The 22,275-nt window shown below is 40.9% G+C and overlaps 1 long non-coding RNA gene across 1 annotated transcript in view; it reads right to left on the reverse strand.

The window, feature by feature from the left end:
* Window positions 1-18,203: 18,203 nt before the first annotated feature.
* Window positions 18,204-22,275, reverse strand: part of LOC140596423 (uncharacterized) — a 60,433-nt gene continuing 56,361 nt past the window's right edge. Inside the window, exons 8-9 of the long non-coding RNA XR_011998404.1 lie at window positions 20,494-20,541; window positions 18,204-20,072 (exon numbers count right to left, since the gene is read on the reverse strand). This is a non-coding gene — a long non-coding RNA (uncharacterized lncRNA). The remainder of the gene's footprint in view (window positions 20,073-20,493; window positions 20,542-22,275) is intronic.

A 22,275-nucleotide genomic window follows, 5' to 3' on the forward strand; every position in this document is an offset into this window, starting at 1 on the left:
GGATAATGTTACCAGAACCACAACTTATCCAATGCTCACCATGGGCCAGGTTTGACCTAAACCTCAGGTAGTATGATTACAGAAAATGATGACTGGTCTGATTATTAGTCACCTGGGGAGACTTGAAACCTATCGATTTATATAGTTTTACAGGACTCGTCCCTAGTGGCTCTGACTTAGTGGCATCTGGGAATCAGCAGTTAAAGCTTGATTACTGAAGTATCATGGGAGAAGGGCACTCCATTTGAGTGGGCATCACCCAGGATGGAATGCCTAGAGACTGGAAACCTCAAGGTCACTGAGGAAAAGCTGAACAGTGAAAGCAACCCATTTTTGCTGGCAAATAGAGGATGGAATAATGAGAAGTGGGGTAGGAATGGAGATACCTGAGGATTTCCCAGTAGGGAACTTAGACACTGGGATATCGACAATAGGGAACAATTGAATAAGTTAGAGATGGGGAGTGAGACTGGAGTTGAGCTTGCTTCTACATTTTTAAGTATGTTTTTATTGAAGTTCGATTTGCCAACACCTAGCATAACACCCAGTGCTCATCCTATCAAGTGCCCCCCTCGGTGCCCATCACCGAATCACCCCATCCCCCCACCCGCCTCACTTCTACAATTTAATAATGCAGGCCAGCCCTCTTGTTTCTGGAGGGGAGTCAAGCATGAGGGCATTTGGGCTCCTGTGGCCTCCCACCTGCAACATGAGGACCCTGAGAAGCTGTATTCACAGGCTGAGGATATGTATGGGGAGGGAGGATATACAGGCAGGCCCTCCCTATTGTCCAGACAGAGCACATCCTCCTCTAGGAGGCTTCCTTGAGTAGATAAAATCTGTTCCATCCCATTTGTGCTGCAAGTCATCCCGGACTTCTGTCTTGCTGCCATTTTTGTTTGGTTTCTTATTTTGAGCCTGGATGAAAACCCAGGTTTTGTAAGCTGGGTTTCCCTGGATCTTTTGTACTTGTCCCAAGTATTTTTCTTGTCTTTCCACATTTCTTTTGCATTTGATTTGGTAGCCATTCCAACTCCATGCCTTTTGCACTTGTCTTAGATATTTCTCTTACCAAGAGCCTTGATAAAAAGGTTAAGACAAAGTGCTACACTAGGCTTGGAAGCCGAGAGTATCTCCACAGCATCTTCCAGAAAGCTGTCAGACCACCTAGGAGATGAGAAAATGAAGTACTGTTCCCACAACCACACTGGTTTTTACTTCTACTTTCACAAATTCGAGTCTCCATTTGTTTCTCAATGGATTTATGGGAGTTCTAAATCCCAGTGGGTCTTAGTTCACAAAAGTTATAGACTGGCTTCCAAGTTCTGATAATCTGCCAGGACTTCCTAAATACCTCAAGACCTCAAGGGAAATCAGTTCAGTTCATTCGTTTTAGGTATTGGGGGTCTTCTATGGATATCCCAGAAAAATAGGCATAAGAGGAGACCTGGGCTTTCCATTTTTCTGGGCTCTGGAACACATGAATCTCACCTCCTTTCTGGGAACCTTGAGTTTTCAATCAGCCAGAAGGTGGAGACTACATGAATCTTTCTTGCAAAGTCCTAATGCCTCTGCTGGAAGCACATCCTACACTCCATCTGAAAAGAGGTCTAGACTTTCATTTGATAAGCCTTCTACCTGGTGATAGATCTGTACCTCAGAGAACAAAGACAATACTATTAAACTTCAGGGTGTGGGTCCATCAGATTCTAAAAATAATCACCCTCCTGTCCAATTTGATTTGTTTCCAAGTCTGCCTCTCTCCTCCCATCTTGATTCTTAGTTGGTCCCTGGTCACCACTCCCACTGCAAGGGCATGACTTCTGTGTGCAAGGACTATTCTTGGCAGAAAGTTGTATAGAAAAAGGGAAAGATTGAAAAATTCCTTTCATGGGACTTATGGATCTCTCCACTGGAATTCCTTTAGGTATTTTCGGTCAGCATGATGGGGCAGGGTAAGCTTTATGTTTAATCTCTAGTGTAGACCTCCTAATAGGTGAGCAAAGACTGGACTGCAGAATTAGCAGTATGGGTATAGGAAGAGAAGATTCCAGACAGGAACAAAGGATGCCAAAACACCTTAGAAAAGGAAGAAAACTGGTATGGTTGAAGCTTATTAACATCTCCCCCTCTCTCAAAGATGTAGTGGGTATTGGGGTGAGGATTACAAAAAGGACCTTATGGTCTTAGGTTAGAATTACTCCAATGAGGATACAACTGTGGTGTAGGGTTGGGATTTATCTTCAAAAGTCACTGCGGGTCTGTGGGAGAAGAGTTCTACTGTGGACAAGATGAGGCAAGGAGACAAAACAATCACTAGAATCCAGGCATAACATGGGGACTTAGACCAGAATAGGAAGCAAGGAAATGTCGGAGTGGCTTGATAGTGGAAGAATGCTCTGGGGAGTGAGGGTAAGAATATAGCTTTTTAAAGATAAGTCAGAACATGTTTGTTGACCACCAAATATCTTTTACTGGCTCAGTGATTCCCAGGTCAGACACACCCAAGGCTCTTTGTACCAATTCCCTGTCATCCAGAGTTTCCGGTCTTATTTCCAGGGACTCCTAATGGTATGTTGTATGTATCATATATAGTGCAGCATATAGGGTATATAGTTCCCTACAGATGTGATCTTAATGTTCTGAAGATTTGCACTTGCTGTTCTGCACTAGGATTGGTACTGATTTAAGGAGATCTGCAAAGTTGTCAATGATCAAAATCTCAGTTCAAATTCACAATTGTAATAGCAAGTGCTCTGGACTGGAAGTCTGTATCCGCAAAACTTGAGTGGAGACCCTGATTTTTAGTGTGGTGGTATTTGGACATGGGACCTCTAAGTAGTAGAGTTCTAGGAGGTCATACTGGTAGAGCCCTGATTAAATGGGACTAGTGCCCCTATAAGACACCAGAGGGGTTACTCTCTGAAGGCAGAAGGATACAGTGGCCATCTACAAGCCAGCCAGATTGGAGTCTTACCAGAAGCCAGATTGGTCAGAACTGAAGTTGGGACTTCTAGACCATACAGAGACTTCTGTTGTATAAGCCACTCAGACTGTCCTTTTGTCATGGGAACCTCAGCAAACCAATATAGAAGTCAGGAGAGGTACAGTAAGTGGAGTTTGTGCTCTGGGACCTTTACATCGTCCCATGAGTGGTTTAAAAAAATTCTGATTTAAGGGTGTCTGAGTGGCTCAAGTTGGTTAACCATCTGACTCTTGATTATGGCTGGGGTTATGATCTCAGTCAGGAGATGGAGCCCCATGTCAGGCTCCACATTCCTTTGGGAATCTGCTTAAGACCCCTCCTCCCTCTCCCCTACTCTCTAAAAGGCTTTTAAAATAATATGATTGACTTATGAACATCTACTCCAGTGAGCCCACCCTCCCCAGAAGATCCGGCTGACTGCATCACTGCCACTCACCTAACCCTTGTTGTTTCAGAGACAGAAGCTGTGGATTAGGATGGAGGTTCAGGCTGTAGTTTATCCCCTCACACCTATCTTTTAGTCACAACATAACACCTTTTGATCACTAGATCACCAGGTCCCTGAAGAACCCTAACCTCTAAATTTAGGTTTCTCTTATCATAGGCTCTTCCAGCTTTCCCTGACCTTAGATAGCATGGCCTAGTGACAGAGGACATTCAACACCCATTGAGAGTCTTCCTTAGTTATAAAGCTGAGCAAATTCCTATGCCCTACTGCCCAGTGTGATGCCTGTAGACACTCAGTTCTTGTAGGCTCCTGGCATTGGAGAATAGGCATGGAGGGCACAGACTCTCTTTATAACCAAATATAAAAGTCAGTGAAATATCAGGTAACCTTCCTGCTTAGAGAGGCAGGCTTTAGTCCTAGCTGAGGAGTTTCCTGCTCAAGAGGTATCCTGAGCCCTAGAAACCTTTTTCTCTCAATCCTGACCATGTTGAAGTGTTTTTTATTCAATGGTCACCTTCAAATGGTGACGTGATGTGTCCTCCAACCATTCTTAGGATTAATCAAGATCCCACTCTAGCACAGCAACTTTATAACAGCTTTCAACGAGGGAGGAGGGCCGTGCATTTGCTAAGCTGCTTTTTCCTCAGGGTTGTTTCAGGAAAGCAACTGGCCATGTTGCCACAACCTAGAGGTCCTAGGAAGTTAGGCTCAGCCAGGGCTGAGCAGTACAGAGGACAACTGAACTTCTGGATTAAGTCTTACATATCACATGTGAGGTCAAGGATGAAGACACTAGAACTCCAAAACCAGACTGAAACTAGTGAACATCTTTGGTACATAGTAGAGCTCCATCTTTTAGATTGGGATACAGGGCTTTTTTTTGTAAACACGATTCCTGGAAGAAAGCCTAGGAAAAGGACTCTGCACTTTTGGAAGAAATAAATCATGAGTGATCAACAGTTTTTGAAAATAATTCTGTAGAAGAGGCAAGGCAGAGGTTGGACTTGTCAAAGATTGATTCCCTGCAGTCTGGTCTCCCAGAAGAGGAATTGGCCCCTTGCAAACCTTCATAGAAACTATCTACAACTCAGCTCAGTGTAATTAATCCTCAAATACAAATATTAGATTCTTACCACCATAGAATCACAAAAGGGAGGGGGTGTTTGGTCTCAACCATAAGCTCTGTGATGGCAGTCCCTGACTTCCCTTCACGTGACAACACAAGTTTGGACCCATCCCCTGGAGATTTATGGGAAAATCTGAAGTTCCCTCAGCCCATAAGTACGTCACAGGCAGGGTAGTTGTGGAGCTAATGTCAGTGCCATAGCCCTGATCACACCAAGGGAGGGACTGGTTTTCCCCTGTTAGTACAGCTTCAGATTCCCAAGTCCTAAGTAGTAGGGGGGGATCCTTTTTCAGAGTCCCATTGTCCTGCCAGAGGTGCTGTCCTGTCCCCAGGATACAAGGAGTGCCATACACACTTACTCGAGTCCCCCCCCCCCCAAACAGTGTTCAAATTGGTATTGTTATTAGTTCTGCTTAGTCACGGGTCTTTGTTGGAAGGGCAACTGGTGTTCTAGTCAGGTCTAGTCTGGCATTCACAGAGGCTTAAAGGTGGACTAGAGTGTTAGGGACAGACTCCTCTGATGCCTGGCCACACCGCCTGCAGCAGACGTTTCGAACCCCAAGGTGGGTTTCTGATAATTTTGAGAACTAGCCCAGCAATGTTAGGAGAGACATAGGAGAGAGATGCTTGTATGGGGTAGAGTCTCTTGTTCAGTGAATTAGAGACCCATGGGTCAGGGGCAAGGATACATCTGGATCAAGGATACAGAAGCAGGACTGGAACCCAGACCTGAAGGTCGTCTTCTTACATGATAAAGGAAGGTCTTATTCTTACATGATAAAGGACATAATCTTGAATTGAAGGCAAGTTTCATCAGGAAAAGAACCTGATTTTGTAGAAGCAGAACAGCATCTCTAAAACATGTAGGAGTCTCACATCTGGACTGCTCAAAACCAAGACAGAGGGGGAGGGGCAAGACGGCGGAAGAGGAGGGTCCCCAAGTCACCTGTCCTCAACAAATTACCTAGAAAACCTTCAAATCATCCTGAAAATCTACGAAATCGGCCTGAGATTTAAAGAGAGACCAGCTGGAACGCTGCAGTGAGAAGAGTTCGAGCTTCTATCCAGGTAGGAAGACGGGGAAAAAGAAATAAAGACACAAAAGGCCTCCAAGGGGGAGGAGCCACAGGAGCCGGGCTGAGGCCGGGGCGAGTGTCCCCAGGACAGGACAGGAGTGTCCCGGAGGAGCAGGAGCTGCACCAACCTTCCCCACGGAAAGGCCTCCCGGGGAATTGGAGCAGGATCCCCAGAAAGGCGGGGATGCCCTCGGACTCCCTGGGACACTAACAGGCACCTGCGCCCTGGGGAGATGCCCCCAGCTCCCTAAGGGCTGCAGCGCGCACGGGGGGACCCGGATCAGCTTGGAGGGGCTCGGGCGGCGGCTCCGCGGAGGGGGCTGCGGGGCTCCGGGAACAGCTCAGCGGCGGCGGCTCGGGCAGCCACTCTGGAAAACTGTGTGGAGGGCAGCCCTTGTGGCACAGCGGTTTAGCGCCGCCTGAAGCCCGGGGTGTGATCCTGGAGTCCCGGGATCGAGTCCCACGTCGGGCTTCCTGCATGGAGCCTGCTTCTCCCTCTGCCTGTGTCTCTGCCTCTCTCTTGCTCTCTCTGAATAAATAAATCTTAATTAAAAAAAAAACTGTGTGGAGGTTCCTCAAAGAGTTAAAAATAGACCTGCCCTACGACCCAGCAATTGCACTGTTGGGGATTTACCCCAAAGATTCAGACGCAATGAAAAGCCAGGACACCTGCACCCCGATGTTTCTAGCAGCAGTGTCCACAATAGCCAAACTGTGGAAGGAGCCTCCATCGAGGTGTCGAAGGAAGGTGTCAGACTTGTGACAGATAAAATGTCATTGATTTTATTTAAATATGATGGCTCTGAGAAAGGTTCACAAGCTACTATTTGTGTATATCTAACATCTCTGGGGAAACAGAAATATTTTAAAAGTATTTTAATATAGATCATAGTCCATGGCTTGTGTTTTCTTATTTTCCTCAGTATTTTTCTGCCTCACGTTACCTTTTTTATTTTTATTTTTTTCCTGGCATAGAAATATAGTAGAGACTCAATAAACACTTCCTGAGTAACTGAAAACCAAATCATGTCCATATGCTCTATTAAGAATAGAAAAATAAAATTAATAAGATTATCTATTTGAGAATCATTATTTGTAAAATTAAAAGCATGTTGTTAAAAATGATCTTTATTTGCCGTATTACCTATTTAATAAAAAACAGTGACTCAAGAAGGATCATTTACTATCTCAAGTTTAGAATCTTGAAATAACCAATAAACAGTTGCATGAAAATGTGCTGTTTTATTTCAAGTAGACAACTCACCTCAATCTTACACCTGGTAGCGATTTCTTTTGTACCTAGTTTTTTAGCACTGTATTTTCTTTTTTTAAATGAAATCTTCCTTACTTTAAATTCATCAAACTGAGTCTCAAGTGGTTTTGAATAAAGAGAGGTTGATCACAGACATCTGAACAAAAACACAACCTTCTCTAAAAGCTACTCAGAGAGGAGAATTGAACACAAACACAACCTTTGCTAAAAGTTACACTCTGCCTTTAGGTAGAGAAAGTTTAAAGTAGCCTAAGTGTCCTGATTCAGGAATTACTCTCTATACAGATAAATTCAAACTGAGTATCCTTTACTTCCATGGTATTCCTGGGAATCCTCATCTTCCTTCTTCCTCCATTCTACAGCACATCCTACTTGCCACCTCAAATATTCTCACCAAATCCATGCCTCATCAAAATTTGGACTACCAGTAGCTATAACTAAAGGAGTAAGATCCTCCATGGTTGAAATGAGGTGATGGAGAATAACCAAAGGCACGACGGACCTGATCCTTTTTCACCTCATCCATGTGAGACCTTCCATTCATGGCCTAGTTTGGGGCTTCCTCTTTTGCCACTCTGAGTTTGTCAGTGACACTGAGTGGGCAGTGTGGATTAAAAAGAAGCACACTGTTGAAGCCATTGCTCAACCAAATGAACCAGAAACCTCTGTTTCTGGAACCAGAAAATGTAGGAAATTGAGTAGAAAGGTTGATGCGGAGCCCAGTTTAAAAATCTAATTGTGAATGCCAAATACTTAGCTTAATTTTAATTTATTACTGTTTGGTTTGGAGCCCACGCCACTCAGGGATATTTTAGGTGAATGGGTATTCTGACAATGGGGAATTAAGCAAAGTAATAGCTCTGACAGTTACAGTGAAGCATACTACTACCCCCCCCCCCCAATTTATATTTTGTAACTTCCCTTAAAGGGATACCTTACTGAAATTTAGTAGGATCCCCAAGGATAACTGAAATTTGAGCTTCAGTACAGATAAAGGCTATGAAATGTTTCAATTGGTCCCACGAGTCCCACGTCGGGCTTCCTGCATGGAGCCTGCTTCTCCCTCTGCCTGTGTCTCTGCCTCTCTCTTGCTCTCTTGCAATTGGTGTATGTGAGCAGATGTTAAAATTAATTCAGTACCTGTGTTGTAAAGGCATAAAATTTAATTAGCACTCTTTTATCTGTTTGTTGTAGAAATTCTTTCAGTAAATTTTGAATTTCCAGTGAAGTTTGGATCTCCAATTTAGTAAACTGCGGACCTTTGGTTTGGTTTTTGGGTTTATGTTTTGTTTTGTAGTTTCTGGATATACTTTGAGGGAATCCAGAATCTATACCCTGCTCACATAAGTTTCTTCCTCCAGAAAGTAACAAATCAGTGTCATAGAGTTAGAGGCTTTTCCATGGCAATATAACTTTATTGGGTTTAAGAACCCTCGCCTGAGATTGGTTTGGAATAGCCCCTTAGCTGTGTCATGAGGGCATTATGGATATTATTCCCTATATTCCAGACTATATGGATTTTTTTTGCAACACAGACAAAGGCACTTTTAAAAGTTACCGTGTGTTATTTGTTTTAGGAGTGTGGTCTTCTGTATGCTACACAGTGACTACTCTTGCTCCCCATCAGCAACCACTGATGGGTCCACATTCATTTACAGTCTTTCCTTTAAGTGCATCCTATAATGGCAACCAGTGCCAGGTTGAGACGCACAATCCATGGTCCCAGGATGAAAGTCATTCCTTTGAGTTAGAGGCAGTTACGGCTTATGTTAGAATTAAGACAGAGGATTGTGCCTGAGACACCAGGATAGTTCCCAGACAACACACGTGAACTACAGCCGTGTTAAGGAGGCCCCTAATTGCATACTCCTGTCCTTAAATGTCAATTAACAGAACCTGCCCGTGTTGGTCAGCTGAATCTGTCAGGGAGATGCTGCAGTGCTCGGCCAATGTAGCACGATGCGACACAGTTCAAAGCACAAACCGTCCTTCAGCAGCTCACGTGAAAGCCTGCCAGTAGGCAGCAGAACCAAGTTACCAAAAAAGGCATTAGAAGAAGGAACCGGCCGCCGCCAGAGCCTGTGGTAGTGGTCCCTCGCCAGCCTCCGTGCAGAGCCAGTTGTTTCACTCGCCCATGGAAGTGGGATGTACCCCCACACTGGTGCCACCTCAACTTTGGGTAGGATATTAAGCCCGATTATGCCACATTCAATTCAAGTGGTTTTTTATTTTTTTATTTTCCTCACTGTCTTCACCACATCCAACTTATTATTCCCATGGTACTACTGTAGCTGGGGGTGCTTATGGGACCCCACACAGGAGTTTCTACCTTCTAATCTCTGTTCAAAGAACATGTGCACCTGCTTCATCCTCTTCCCATATGAGAAAATCCATTTGAACTATTCACACAATTGAACCTCTTGGTGCATTAAAAAAAAAAAAAGGTAGAAAAAAGAAAAAAAAAAGAAAAGAAAAGATAAGAAAAAAAAGGAAAGAAAAGAAAGGGTGTTTGAGTTTCCCTCTGAAGAAACGAAAAAGAAAAAAAGAAAAAGAAGCAGCAGGGTGTGGTGCGCCGTCCCCTCCCCCACGGGCCCAATCAGTACCTGCTGTGAAGGCGTTTGTGGCCTCTGACGTCCTGGAATCAGGATCCACCGCAGGACGTCGAGCTTGGGCGCTGCACAGCGGCTGGCACGGACCCGGCCCACACCCTACAGGGGCAGCGCCACGTGGTTGAGGGCGTGGAGGGTCCGCGGCCGCCGTGCGCCAGGCCCCGGGGCCACCGCAGCTCCGCCCGGGCCGACTTCCCCTTCCCGAGGCCGCCTGCAGCTGGTCCAGGACGTTCCCCAGAGCTGGACGCCGTCCTGCAGCCTTTGTCCCCGGCTGCGGCGAGGCCTGTCCACGGGGTCTCCGGGCAGGGCCTGCAGGGCTCCCACGTGCTCGCGGCGGAGGCCTCGCCGCCTGGACGGAGGCCTGGGCCTCGCTGAAGAGCGGGTCGGCTTCCGTCACACACACGGGGACGCGCTCCTGGGCCTCCTCCGCGACGCGGCCCCGCTCCAGCTGGGGCCCACAGACGCCCCCACCACTCGGCTGGGTTCTCAGCCCTCCGCAGAGGACACAGGGGCGACACCCCGGCCGCACCCTCAGCGCTCCGCGGTGGGCATCCGCGTGACCTCATTGCGCACGGCGTACCGGACGTCAGGCGCACGTCACGCACGCACGTCACGCACGCTGGCCGCACGCAGCGCCCCTCCTCGGCGGTGTCCTAGACGTGAGCCGCCGCCTGTCCTGGGTCTCGTCCACACACGAGACGCTCCTGGCGGTCCGGGGGAGAGCGCCCGGGTCTGGGCCGTGGGCCGAAGACGCCAGATCTGGCGGGTCCTCGCGGCGTGTGCGTTCTCCTCAGGGAGGCCGCGCTGCTTGCGTGGGGAGGCCTGGGCAGGCAGAGCACATGCACCTGCCGGCCGGCTCCATGGCACAGGATGACGGGGCGGGTCCTGGATGTGGGGAGCCTCCTCCAGGGCTTCCAGCCAGATCTCCAGGGGCACCTCCCTGCCGTGACAGGACCGGCTCCCTCCATTGTCCAGGGATGCGCTGCACTGTGGGGTGACTGGGCCCCTAGTCAGACCCTCGACCAGTTGGGGCTGCCTGCCCAGATGCTTGGCCTCCACGACACGTTGGACAACTGACGCCCCGTCGAGCCACCTCAGCTGGGGATGGGAGTGCTCCAAGGCGGCCGTCTTCATCGGGAACTAGTCAGCTCCCTCCAGGCCTACTACGTTTCTGCAAGGTACGTTCTCAAAGGATCATCATAAGGATGATTCCCGGGCTTGCTTCAGGGGCAGGTTCTCTTCCTTGGCAGTAGTGCGGTCAGGAGTCTGCATCATGATCATTTCATGATATATACAAATATTGAATCATTATGTGTGCACCTGAAAGCAACATGACGTTACATGTCATGGATACCTATACAAAAAGTGATTTTTTACAAACAAACAAAAAAAACCCACAAAACAGAGAGAGAGGATACAGAAAGGTTTATTACTCACATAATGAAGCCTTCTTAAAAAAAACAAAAACTGTTATCTCACGAGCAGATGCAAAAGCAGAGCCTGGAGATAACAGATAAAAGAGACCAGTTAGGCTTTTCTTGAAATTAGGGGATCTGCTTGAGTGAATGTTCCCATGAATGGGCCTGGGATTTGCATGGTTGGAACTTCCTACTCGTGCCAAAGGAGGGAGCACCCAGCCTTTCTTATCAGCTTAGCCAGTTGTGGGGCAGAAGACACAGGGCTTGAAAACTTTCAGCAGTTAAATGTCAAAGATGAAGTCAGAGTTTGTTAAGATGCCAGAAGAGAATGGCCCTTAAGGGCCTTTGCAACCACTGCTTTCTCTCCGATGAATCATCTTTGATCCAGTGTAACAAAATGTGGGTGGTTTCTTGTATTCTGGACTTATGGTGTAAGCTGACGGCACCTTGTTTTAAGTACTTAACATTCTAAATTCAGAGACCCACCAGAAATTGGAATTGTTGAGAGGTGCCGGTTAGAGAAAGGACACACGTTAACCCTGCTCATTCATCCCTACCAATTACTATAGAATGAACATTGGAAAATAATACTATGGTTGACATGTTGCAGAGATTGCTGTTCATGGAAAGCCTCCCCACTTTGGGGACATGGAAGGGGGCTCTATGAATTTTATTTTGAAAGTTTTGTAAAGGCTTCAAGAAGAGGAAACAGTTTTCATTCTTTGTTTATAAATGTGCTTGGAACAAGGATTGCTGAAATTCTCCTGTGCTAAATGAACAGAAGGAAGGAGAATGGGAAAGAGAAAAGAAAGAGAGGGGGGGAGAGAATGTGTGTATCTGTGCGTATGGGTAAGCTGCAGACACGAGAAGGAGCAGAAACACCTTCTCCAAGTATACAGGGGGAGCATTCTGCAGGGTCCCACGGGACCTCGAAGGGCAAATACAATTGGGGGATATAGCCTTGCCATGACACCTACAGATTTGAGGAGTGAAGGGACAAAAGGGACATTAAACATTAAAGGAATTCATCAGCTAAGGGTCAGCTGAGAGATGGGGCCAAACCCACAAATGTAAAAATGCCTAGCGGAGCTGCACACAAATACTTTGTCATGGTTTGTTGGAGCTCATAGACAAGGAATATAATAATTATATCAAGCAAAGAAAAGACTACAATCCCACGCTAGTGAGTAAGAAAATATTGGAGTTCCCTTTCTTAACTCATGCCTCAGTACACAAAAGGAGGGAAGGGAAGTTTGGGAAAGACAGACCATAATTTTCTCTGCTTGACTCCATCTTTCATTAGCTCAAGGTAAGACTAATCTGTGCTACACAGTTGGGAAGGTGAGAGAGGAAATGTTACTGTTGAGTTTGAGAGTAAAGTTTTAAATTGTAGCAAGTCAGCCTTAAATGGGAAAGTGAGGTCCTTCCAGAAACCAAGGGAGATCAGAGAAGCTTTTGAATCTGGTTTCTCATTTTGTTTTGTTTTGTTTTAATGAACCTTTAGCAGGAAATTTTATCAACATAGTACCACATGAAGATAGTTACTAAAAAATAGAACTTCAAGAAATTATTCCAGATACAGTCACATAACTGAATCATTCTGGAGCTTTCGACCTCAGTATAGGTGTTCTATCCCTGTGGGGCTACCTCTGACCATCATTGGTATGTGTTTTGTACCCTTCACTGTGGATGGTTGAGAAAGTACAGTAAACAAGTGGAATTTGAAGGTCACTGTCCTCTGTTGTGTATGTGTGTGCATGTCATTCACATACAGAATTATCCAAATATGTTTATTATGGGAAATATGATCACCCTCCACCATGGGGTGGTTTATACTAAGAATAGTAGGCTATAGAATAAAAATAAAGAACATCAATATTTGTTAAAGAACTGTTCACACAGAAGTGAGAGGAAGCACATTTAAAAGTCGCAGGTGTGACCAGAATAACATGGAGACAAACTCAGAGGAGAAAGGGAAGAGTAAAGAGTGTAAAACCTACCAAAAAAGATTACCCTAAGATAAACACTAAGATGTTGCACTGATGGTAGCATTTCAGATATCCGAGTGTCTTAAGCTATTTCTGTGACATTTATGGAGAAGGAGTTTGAATAATAAATGGCTGTGGAGAAAAGTTGTTGAACACTAGCCATAGGAAAGTGGAAATCCCTATATATATATATATCCTTTGCAATTGTCTTATAAACATTAACAGAAAACTAAACAAGTGGAAAATATTTCATCTACCTAATTTTAAAAATTATCTCAGCCGAAAAAATGTAAAAAAAATGGCTATCTATATAAAAGATAGTTCCTACCTGTTTTGCCATTTATGACATCATTTCATTATGACAACTGTGAGAGCAATAATGCAATGCTATCGGAGCCATTTTCCAGATTTGGGACCTGGGTGACTGACTGTACAACCTATGGAAGACATTTCTCTTTTCTAGATCTTAGTTTATGAATCTAGTCAATTTTGACTAAAGCTCTAGACTTTACACATTTTTATTTTACTCACATGTCCACAAATAATTTCTATTCACACGCAGTGTAGGAAAAATAAACCACCGGTGTTTCCAACCCTGTTGTCCCACGTAAAAGCTGTGTAACTTTGGACAATTGACATATGCTCTCAGTGTCTCAGTTTCCTTGTTAAGTAAGTCAAAGTAATAATAATAGTCACTCTGTAATGTAATGAGGACAAATAAGATATTATATACAAAAACTTTCACAGAGTGTCTGGTAAAAGGTGATTGCTTAGTAAATGCTATCTATTATTATAATTGCTTGTAATTCTAAAATGGCCTATGTTACATTTGTGTAAATGTATGTCTATATGAGTTTATATGTGATAGGCATATAGTGTATAAAGAGAGATAAATATATCTATAGTCCTTTTTAGAGTGTAGGAGCATATATTTCTTTTAAGATATTTAACAACTTTGAACTTTATAAAATCATTTCCACAAAATCCATATGCGTAGGAATGAAACTTAAAACATAGAATTTCTAGCTCTCGAGGATTCCCACAAGAGGGGAAAAAGATTATTTTCATGACTGGAAAAATAGAAGCACTTTGAGACAAACATGTGCTTCAGACTATAATCCACTTTCCTTTCCTACCACAGCACAGACAGCATTATGAACCAGAAAGTTGTTTGAGCAGCCACAGATAAGGAATTACAAATCTGGAGGTTCAAGAGTTGTATAAAGCAGATGTAAGGTTAATTTGCATGGTTTAGTTCCCTCCCAGATTTTTTCAATATATTTCAATGGCTTAAAACTCTGAAAAACTGATAGGAAATAAAAAGGTTTCTATAGGCTCTCTGATTTCTTGCTGACTCAGCTGTCTGAAGGCAAAGCCAATTACTATGGCTTGCATTTTCTTGTGCAGAAACCAGAACATACTCATAGTTAAATAGAGTCATTAAATATTTAGGGGAGGGAGAAAAGTTTTATGAATTGAGATGATGACAACAAAAAACTATGTATGGATATTTTCCTCTTAAACAACAAGAAAACACTTTTCTGAGAGTAACTTGAAAATCTCAAGCATGAAATATGATTTGATTTAATATCCATTTAATGATTTTTTTATATTTTATTTTTTTATTTTATTTTATTTTATTTTTAATTTTTTTTAATTTTTATTTATTTATGATAGTCACAGAGAGAGAGAGAGAGAGAGAGAGAGGCAGAGACACAGGCAGAGGGAGAAGCAGGCTCCATGCACTGGGAGCCTGATGTGGGATTCGATCCCGGGTCTCCAGGATTGCGCCCTGGGCCAAAGGCAGGCACCAAACCACTGCGCCACGCAGGGATCCCCATTTAATGATTTTTTTAAATGTTGATTTTTTGGTTGGCATGTAAGAAGAAATATCCTCTGATATAAAGCTAAATTTTATCCTTGGCGTAATAAAAAAACCAATATGGTCTTCTGAACAAAGAACTAGCTGAACAATTGGGATTCTATTATTGGCCTCACCAGTGACTTACTTGCTCAGTGACCTCAGACATATCGCTTAAATGGCTTTGTGCCTCAAGGTTCCCAGCTGTAATATAGAGATTATAATGCCTGCACCTACTTCATGGGACTGTAGAACTATTTCAGTTGAGTTTGTTTAAAACCCCAAAGGTTTTTGAAACTATCAGAAATAACAGTTAAATTCAAACAAGGTTGTATTTCATTAATTTCTTTTTACTGTTTGATTTGGCTTTCTTGTAGTCTTATATAATCCTTTTTGTACTAAAATAAGTCACTAGGATGAAATTAATAGGTAAAGATTTTCATGGGATATTAAGGAACAATTTTAACAGTGAAGGGAAATTAAGAATACACTTCTGAGATCCACTGATATAACTTCTACTCCTTGGCATATTTAACTCATGATTCAAAAGAGAATTGTAATATGATCATGTAACTTGGAACTTCTCACTAAATCTATAATTGGCAATTTTCTTTTTTTTAATATTTTATTTATTTATTCATGAGAGACAGAGAGAGAGAGAGAGAGAGAGAGAGAGAGAGAGGCAGAGACACAGGCAGAGGGAGAAGCAGGCTCCCTGCAGGGAGCCCAAGGTGGGACTCGATCCCGGGACTCCAGGATCACGCCCTGGGCCAAAGGCAGGTCCTAAACAAATGAGCCACCCAGGGATCCCCTCAATCGAGATTTTCTCATACTGTCTCTATAAATGCACTGATAATGCATCTTCATTTCTCCAAATCCAGAAGACCTATTAAAGCCCTGTTCAAATGCCATGTCCTTCTAGATTCCTTCCCTCTTTGTAACACTATGTGTCATCCAATAAGGAGTTCTGAATAGTAGGAGGACTTGAGTAAGAGAGATAGCTCATGTTTTATATTCCTGACGTTTCATGATTTCTTACAATTATAAATACATTTGCATACAAATATATATGTATACATTTATTATTTATTCAAAATTATTCTTGAAAAGAACTTTGAAAAGTTCTTCTCGAACTCCAAACTAGAACTCACTACTCCAACCACAGAAATATCTTATTTGCTCTGTTCTCACAACACTTCTTAGAGTCTTAGACTTTTGCATTTTTACGAAAACTTAGAATCAAGGTACGGTCGACATTTCTCACCTGTAAGTGAAATAGTCTCAACTTAATAATCCTTCCTCCTGCCATATCCCTTAGTCTATTTGGTGTCATACTTTGGTTTTTATTCTTTGTTTTGTTTTTACATATTTAAGCTTTTTATCGTTGATTTAGCTTCTTTTGGTCTCCAATATCATGCTGAAGTGCTGTCTAGTGTTCCTATGTGCAAAAGTGTACAATGTGTCTTACAAAGAAAATACATGTGGTAAGCTGCATTCAGACAAGAGTTATAGTGCTATTTGCCATTAATTCAAAGTTAATCAATCAACAATATATATTAAAGAAAGTATTTTTAAAGAGAAACATAAAACAAAGTTATATATTGATCAGTTGATAAAGATGTTGTGATCAGTTCTCAGGAATATATCCCTGCATTATCCTTAGGAAAAGTGGTTCTGTATTTGCTATTTTGGCATGTGTGGTCACTTTATAGAATATAACTACCCACCAATAATAAGAAATGGCTGTGCCTATTTTGTTTGTGTACAAACACTGCCTTCAGCAATATTTTAAAATCTCCCTTCTAATTCCACAGTAGTGCCTGTCTTGTGCACATTTCCAATTTTATGGTCATTTCAATTATAAACAAAAATTTGGCCAACTTTAAAGCTTCAGTTTCATATTCGTTTTAATGCTTGCCTCCTTCTTTCCCACAAAACTAGCCAGATAGCTATCCCAAGAATGAAACTGAGGCATACATCTTTTACTTTTTGTTATCTTGATATTCTGAGCCGTCTTCCGTGCCAAAATGGAATAGGACATGTAGTTACTCATATGAATATTGCTGTAGTTTTCTTTTCTTCACCCTGCTGCTCTTGTTAAGACTAACTGGTCATTGATACTGTTTCTGTGCAGCATCCAGATGCTGGCTCTCTTTTCACATCCAATATTGCACTCTGCACTCTGCATGTGATTATATCATTGTACACCAAAACAAATAGCCACATGTCTTTCTTCCTCAAATCATGTCATTCTTTAGATCTGGTATATGTGATATTCTATTATTTCTTCTTTTAATAGCTACCGTAGTAATCATTAATGTTATTGTAGATTTTTGCTTTCCCTCTTTTTGGGAAAATGATAGTATTATTCTTTGCCACTCCACACATTATATGAAGTCATGTGCTTCTTAGAGTAGAAACCTCTAAGAAGTAGGACATAATTTGCAATGTCCCCTTTCACTACCACAGCAATCTACATCTCACTGCAGACAGTAGAATCGTCACCAAATTATATTCTTGGCGGAGTATAATGTTGAGACAAACCTCCCAGTTGATAGTATCAAAAGTAAAGTGGTGCCTTAAAAAATAAAGTATGTGGCATTGGCTTATAAATTCTCCAGATTGTAAAAGACAACGTTAATCAGAAGTTAAAGACCGCATTGGTGAAATATTTGATAAAATTGTTTTTTGAAGTAATTTACAAGGAAGACTGGATAACTAAGAAATGTTTAGATCTAAAGATTGGCATTGGTAGTATGTTTCAGTTTGGGGTGATTTCTTTAAGAAACGTATTTTGAAAAAAAGAGGCAAACTGAAAAAAAGTGGCCAGTTTGCAAGTAGGAATAAAAAATAAAATAGAGATTTCAGAAACTCAGTGATTTCAAATGTTGAAAAAATTTACCGAATTAAGACCCCAATACAAAGAGATAACACTGAGAAAACATTTTGACTCAGAAAGGCAGATCAGTGTTCAGCCTTGGTAATTTTGGTCTAGCAACGACGATGTGATTTAGCTGAATGTGAAGTTCGTAAAAGATACACATGATTGGCTCCTCCAAGTCAATAAGAGCTGGCTCTAGCATCCCCCCTGTCTCTCATCTTCCAATAAGCTATCTTTGGCTTTCTCTCATAGTCATAGAAGGAGTTCCAGAAAATAGGCAGAAGTATTCAATAACACTTGAGGCCTAAATGCATAACTGATCCACTGTGATTTCCCTTATATTTTATTGCGCAGAGCGCATCACAAGGATGTGAAAAATCATGAATGTGGAAAATGATTCCAAATCATAAATGTGGAAAGTGATTCCAAACCATGATATGAGTTTCCATAAAGTCCTATTACAATGCATACACATTTGCTAAATCTAATAAATGTTACTTAAGGCTACTAATAGGAGAGAGAATTAAGAAAGAAATATTAAATGGTAATAGTTCTAGTTTTTATTTTTTGTGATATTTCAATTACAACAATATATATTCCATCTAAGCTGTGAAAGATGAAGAAATTTACAAAATTTCATTTTACCCATTAATCATCTGCCAACCATTAAACTTAGTCTTGTAAAAGTTGTTACATTTTTATTTTTAAAGACTGTTTTTAGATAGATTTGCTTTGGTAACAAATAGCCCCCAAACTTCAGTGGCATAAAACATTACTTTTAGTAATTTTAAGCACATTTACTTTTAATCAGGAGCTATATGTTTGTATGCTTTATATGCCTTTCCATTACGGACTGTGCTTAAAGGAACAATCTCTGCTTGGGACATCTCTGTTGGCAAAAAGACAAAGCAAGATAGCTGGTAGAAACTTAGAGTTACCTTTTCTACTCAAGTGTGTTAAGTCATATCTGCTCCCGATTAAATTGCCAGCTTGTTATTGAAAATAGTAACAGTGACAATAATAATACAATAAAAAATGAACTTATTTCCTTAAACTAAAATATTATGGTGAATTTATATCAGATAGTCATAAGAAGTAAGTATTTTAGGGAAGAGTAAGAGTGATAAGCTTATAGCAGACAATGGCTCATAGAAATCCTGAAATATTTCTGGAAAACATAAGGGAGGGAATCAATATTGGGGTAGGCCATTTTTTCCTCCTTAGAAATAGCTCTCAGATCTTTTCTTCTTTATCCTTGTCTCCAGTCTCTCGAAAGTCCTTCTTTTTGTACAGTAACCCTAGACGTATCTTAAAAGGACAACAGAAAGCAAGGACCCCGAGTTTACATCCACATAAACCTAAAACTCTTCATACATTTTTCAAACACCATGACACTATATAATCTCACATTACCTAAACTTCATCACTAGGAAATAAGGATTCCATTAATTTGCTATTCTAATTTGTGAAAGAAACATATTCCAATAGGTCTACAACTGAAGTTCCAAATTCAGCTGCAACCTTATGCATCTAAAGACTAAGGGGAGTTTTATTAGTTTCTTAGGGCCACTGTAACAAACTACTAAAAATTGGGTAGCTTAAAACAACAAAAATTTATTTTCTCATAATTCAGAAGATTGGAAGTTCAAATTAAAGTGTTGACAAGATTGGTGGTGACTGGAGGTTCTCTCCTTGTTCCTGGTGGTTGCTGGCCATTCTTGAAATTACTTGACTTGTAGATAGATCACTCCACTCTCTGCCTTTGTCTTTACATGATGCTCTCCTTTTGGATTTGTTGATGAATCTCTTTCTTCTTATGAGAACACCAGTCATATTGGATTTAAGCTCCACCTTAATCCACTATGTTTTCATCTTAACTTGATTGTATCTACAAAGACACCACTTTCAAATAAAGTCACCTGCATGGGTTCTGAGTGGATATATATTTTGGGAGATTACTATTCAAGCCAGTATAGGAGGCTCAACCAAATCTATTCAGGATAAACTCAAAGACCCACATCAAGACCCATTTTAATCAAACTGCCAAAAGCCAAAACCAGAGAATCTTTTTTTTTTTTTTTTAATTTTTTTTAATTTTTTAAATTTATTTATGTATGATAGTCACAGAGAGAGAGAGAGGCAGAGATACAGGCAGAGGGAGAAGCAGGCTCCATGCACCGGGAGCCTGACGTGGGATTCGATCCCGGGTCTCCAGGATCGCGCCCTGGGCCAAAGGCAGGCGCTAAACCGCTGCACCACCCAGGGATCCCCGAAAACCAGAGAATCTTGTAGGTAACAAAAGAAAAATGACTTATCATATATAAGGGATCTTCACTAAAATTATAAGCAGATTTCTCACCAGAAATTTTGGAGGCCATAAGAAAGTGAGCTGATATATTCCAAGTTCTAAAAGAAGAAAAAGTATAAACCAAGAATAATATATCCAGCAAAATTGTACTTCAAAAATATCATAAATTAAGATTTTTGTCTTATAAAAATCTGAGGGAATTTGTTACCACTACACATGCTCTGCAAGAAATACTAGAGTCTTGAATGTCAAAAGGAAAATATAATAGATGGTAACTGAAAGATGTATGAAGAAACAAGGATTTCAGGAAATATAAATATATAAGCAATTACAAAAGCTATTATTACTGTAACAATAGTTGGTAACTTTACTTTCTGTTTTTTGTAGGAATAAGAAATGAAAACTTTTTAAAATACTATTATTAGTCTAAAAGTATCATTGGAAGTTTGGTTTGTAATTCCACATTTTGTTTTCTACATAATTTAAAAAACCTGGTGAATTAAAAAAATATCAACTTACGGTTTTGGATATACAGCATATAAAGATGTAATTTTGTGACATCAGCACCTGAAAGGAATAGGGATAGAGCTATAAAGGAGCAGAGCTTTCATATAGTATTGACAAATTCAAATTAGCATATTATTATAGTTTCAGGTATAATTTTAAATATAATCCTCATAGTATTCACAAAGAAAATAGCTTTAGAATACACACAAGAGGGGGTTAGACAGGACTTTAAATGTTTCACTAAAAGAATCAACTAAACATGAAAGAATATGGTAATGCAAGAAATTAGGGACAAAAAAGCTATAAGACATATTTGATGTAAATCAAATAGCAAAATGACAGAAGTCTTTATCAGTAATTACATTAAATATAAATTGATTAAATTCTCCAATCCAAACATAGAGAATGGCTGAATGGGTTAAAACATGGTTAAACTATCTGCTGTCTATAAGAGACTCACTTTAGATCCAAGACACGAACGTGTGGAAAGTGAAAAGATGGAAAAAACCCTTGCAAATAGTAACCAAAAGAGGAGAGGGTGGCTATAGTAACACTAGAAAAAATAAACTTTAAATGAAAAAAAGGTAATAAAAGTTAAGGGACATTATATGTTAATGTTCATACGGCATGATACAAAATTATAAACATTTATATACCTAATAACAATCAAAATATATAAAGCAAGGTTGTCTTCCCTTGGTAATCTAATCTTTCTTCTTGGAAGAAGCCTTAAAGAAATAGTTTTGCAATAATAGTTTGATGCTTTAATACTTCACTCTCAATAATGATTAGAAAAATCAGAAGAGATTTCTCTGGAAAAGGAAGAAGGAAATAGAGGACTTGAACCACACAACTAAACCAGTTACATCTAACAAACATATATATAGAGTTCTCTACCCAAAAACAATCATTCTTTTCAACTGTACATGGGTTATTTTCCAGGAAATTGGAACCCTTGTGCACTGTTGATCAGAATGCAAATTTGCACAGCCATTGTAGATAAACAGGGAGGTGTGTGTGTGTGTGTGTCTGTGTATGTGTGTGTGTTTTAAGATTTTATTTATTTATTCATGACAGACACAGAGAGAGAGAGAGTGAGAGAGAGAGAGGCAGAGACACAGGCAGAGGGAGACGCAGGCTCCTTGCAGGGAGCCCGATGCAGGACTTGATCCCAGGACTCCGAGATCTTGCCCTGGACCGAAGGCAGGTACTAAACCACTGAGACACCCAGGGATCCCCTCAAGATGGTCAATTTTAATATATCATGTATATTTTACCACAATTTTAAACTGGAAAAAATGATTATTTACCGTTAAAGCAAAAATAATAACAATGTGGTGTGGAGTTTATAACATATGGGGAAATAAATGTGTGACAACAATAACAAATGGCCATGAGGATAGAAATGGAAGTATACTATTATAAGGTTCTCACACTTCACATGAAATGGTTTAATATTACTTGAAGTGTTGAAAAGTTAAACATATATACCATCAACCTGCAATCACTAAAATAAGTATTTATAGTTAATTGGTGAACAAAAGTGATATGTGAATTCATAAAAATATCCAATTAGTATAAATTAAAGAGAAGAAAAAGGCAACAAAGAACACATGGAAAAATGGAAACAAAAATAGTAAGATTTCAACCTTGAATGGTTAAACATAACACTACTGTGTTATCTGAGACATATACCTGAGAGGAAAAAAAAAGGCAATACCTATAGGAAGATTTATATGCAAATTGTTCATAGTTTTATTCATAATATTCATAATATTATTATTCATAATATCT

The sequence above is a fragment of the Vulpes vulpes genome, unplaced genomic scaffold (genome assembly GCF_048418805.1).
Source record: "Vulpes vulpes isolate BD-2025 unplaced genomic scaffold, VulVul3 Bu000000642, whole genome shotgun sequence".
In the NCBI taxonomy this organism is placed as follows: domain Eukaryota; kingdom Metazoa; phylum Chordata; class Mammalia; order Carnivora; family Canidae; genus Vulpes; species Vulpes vulpes.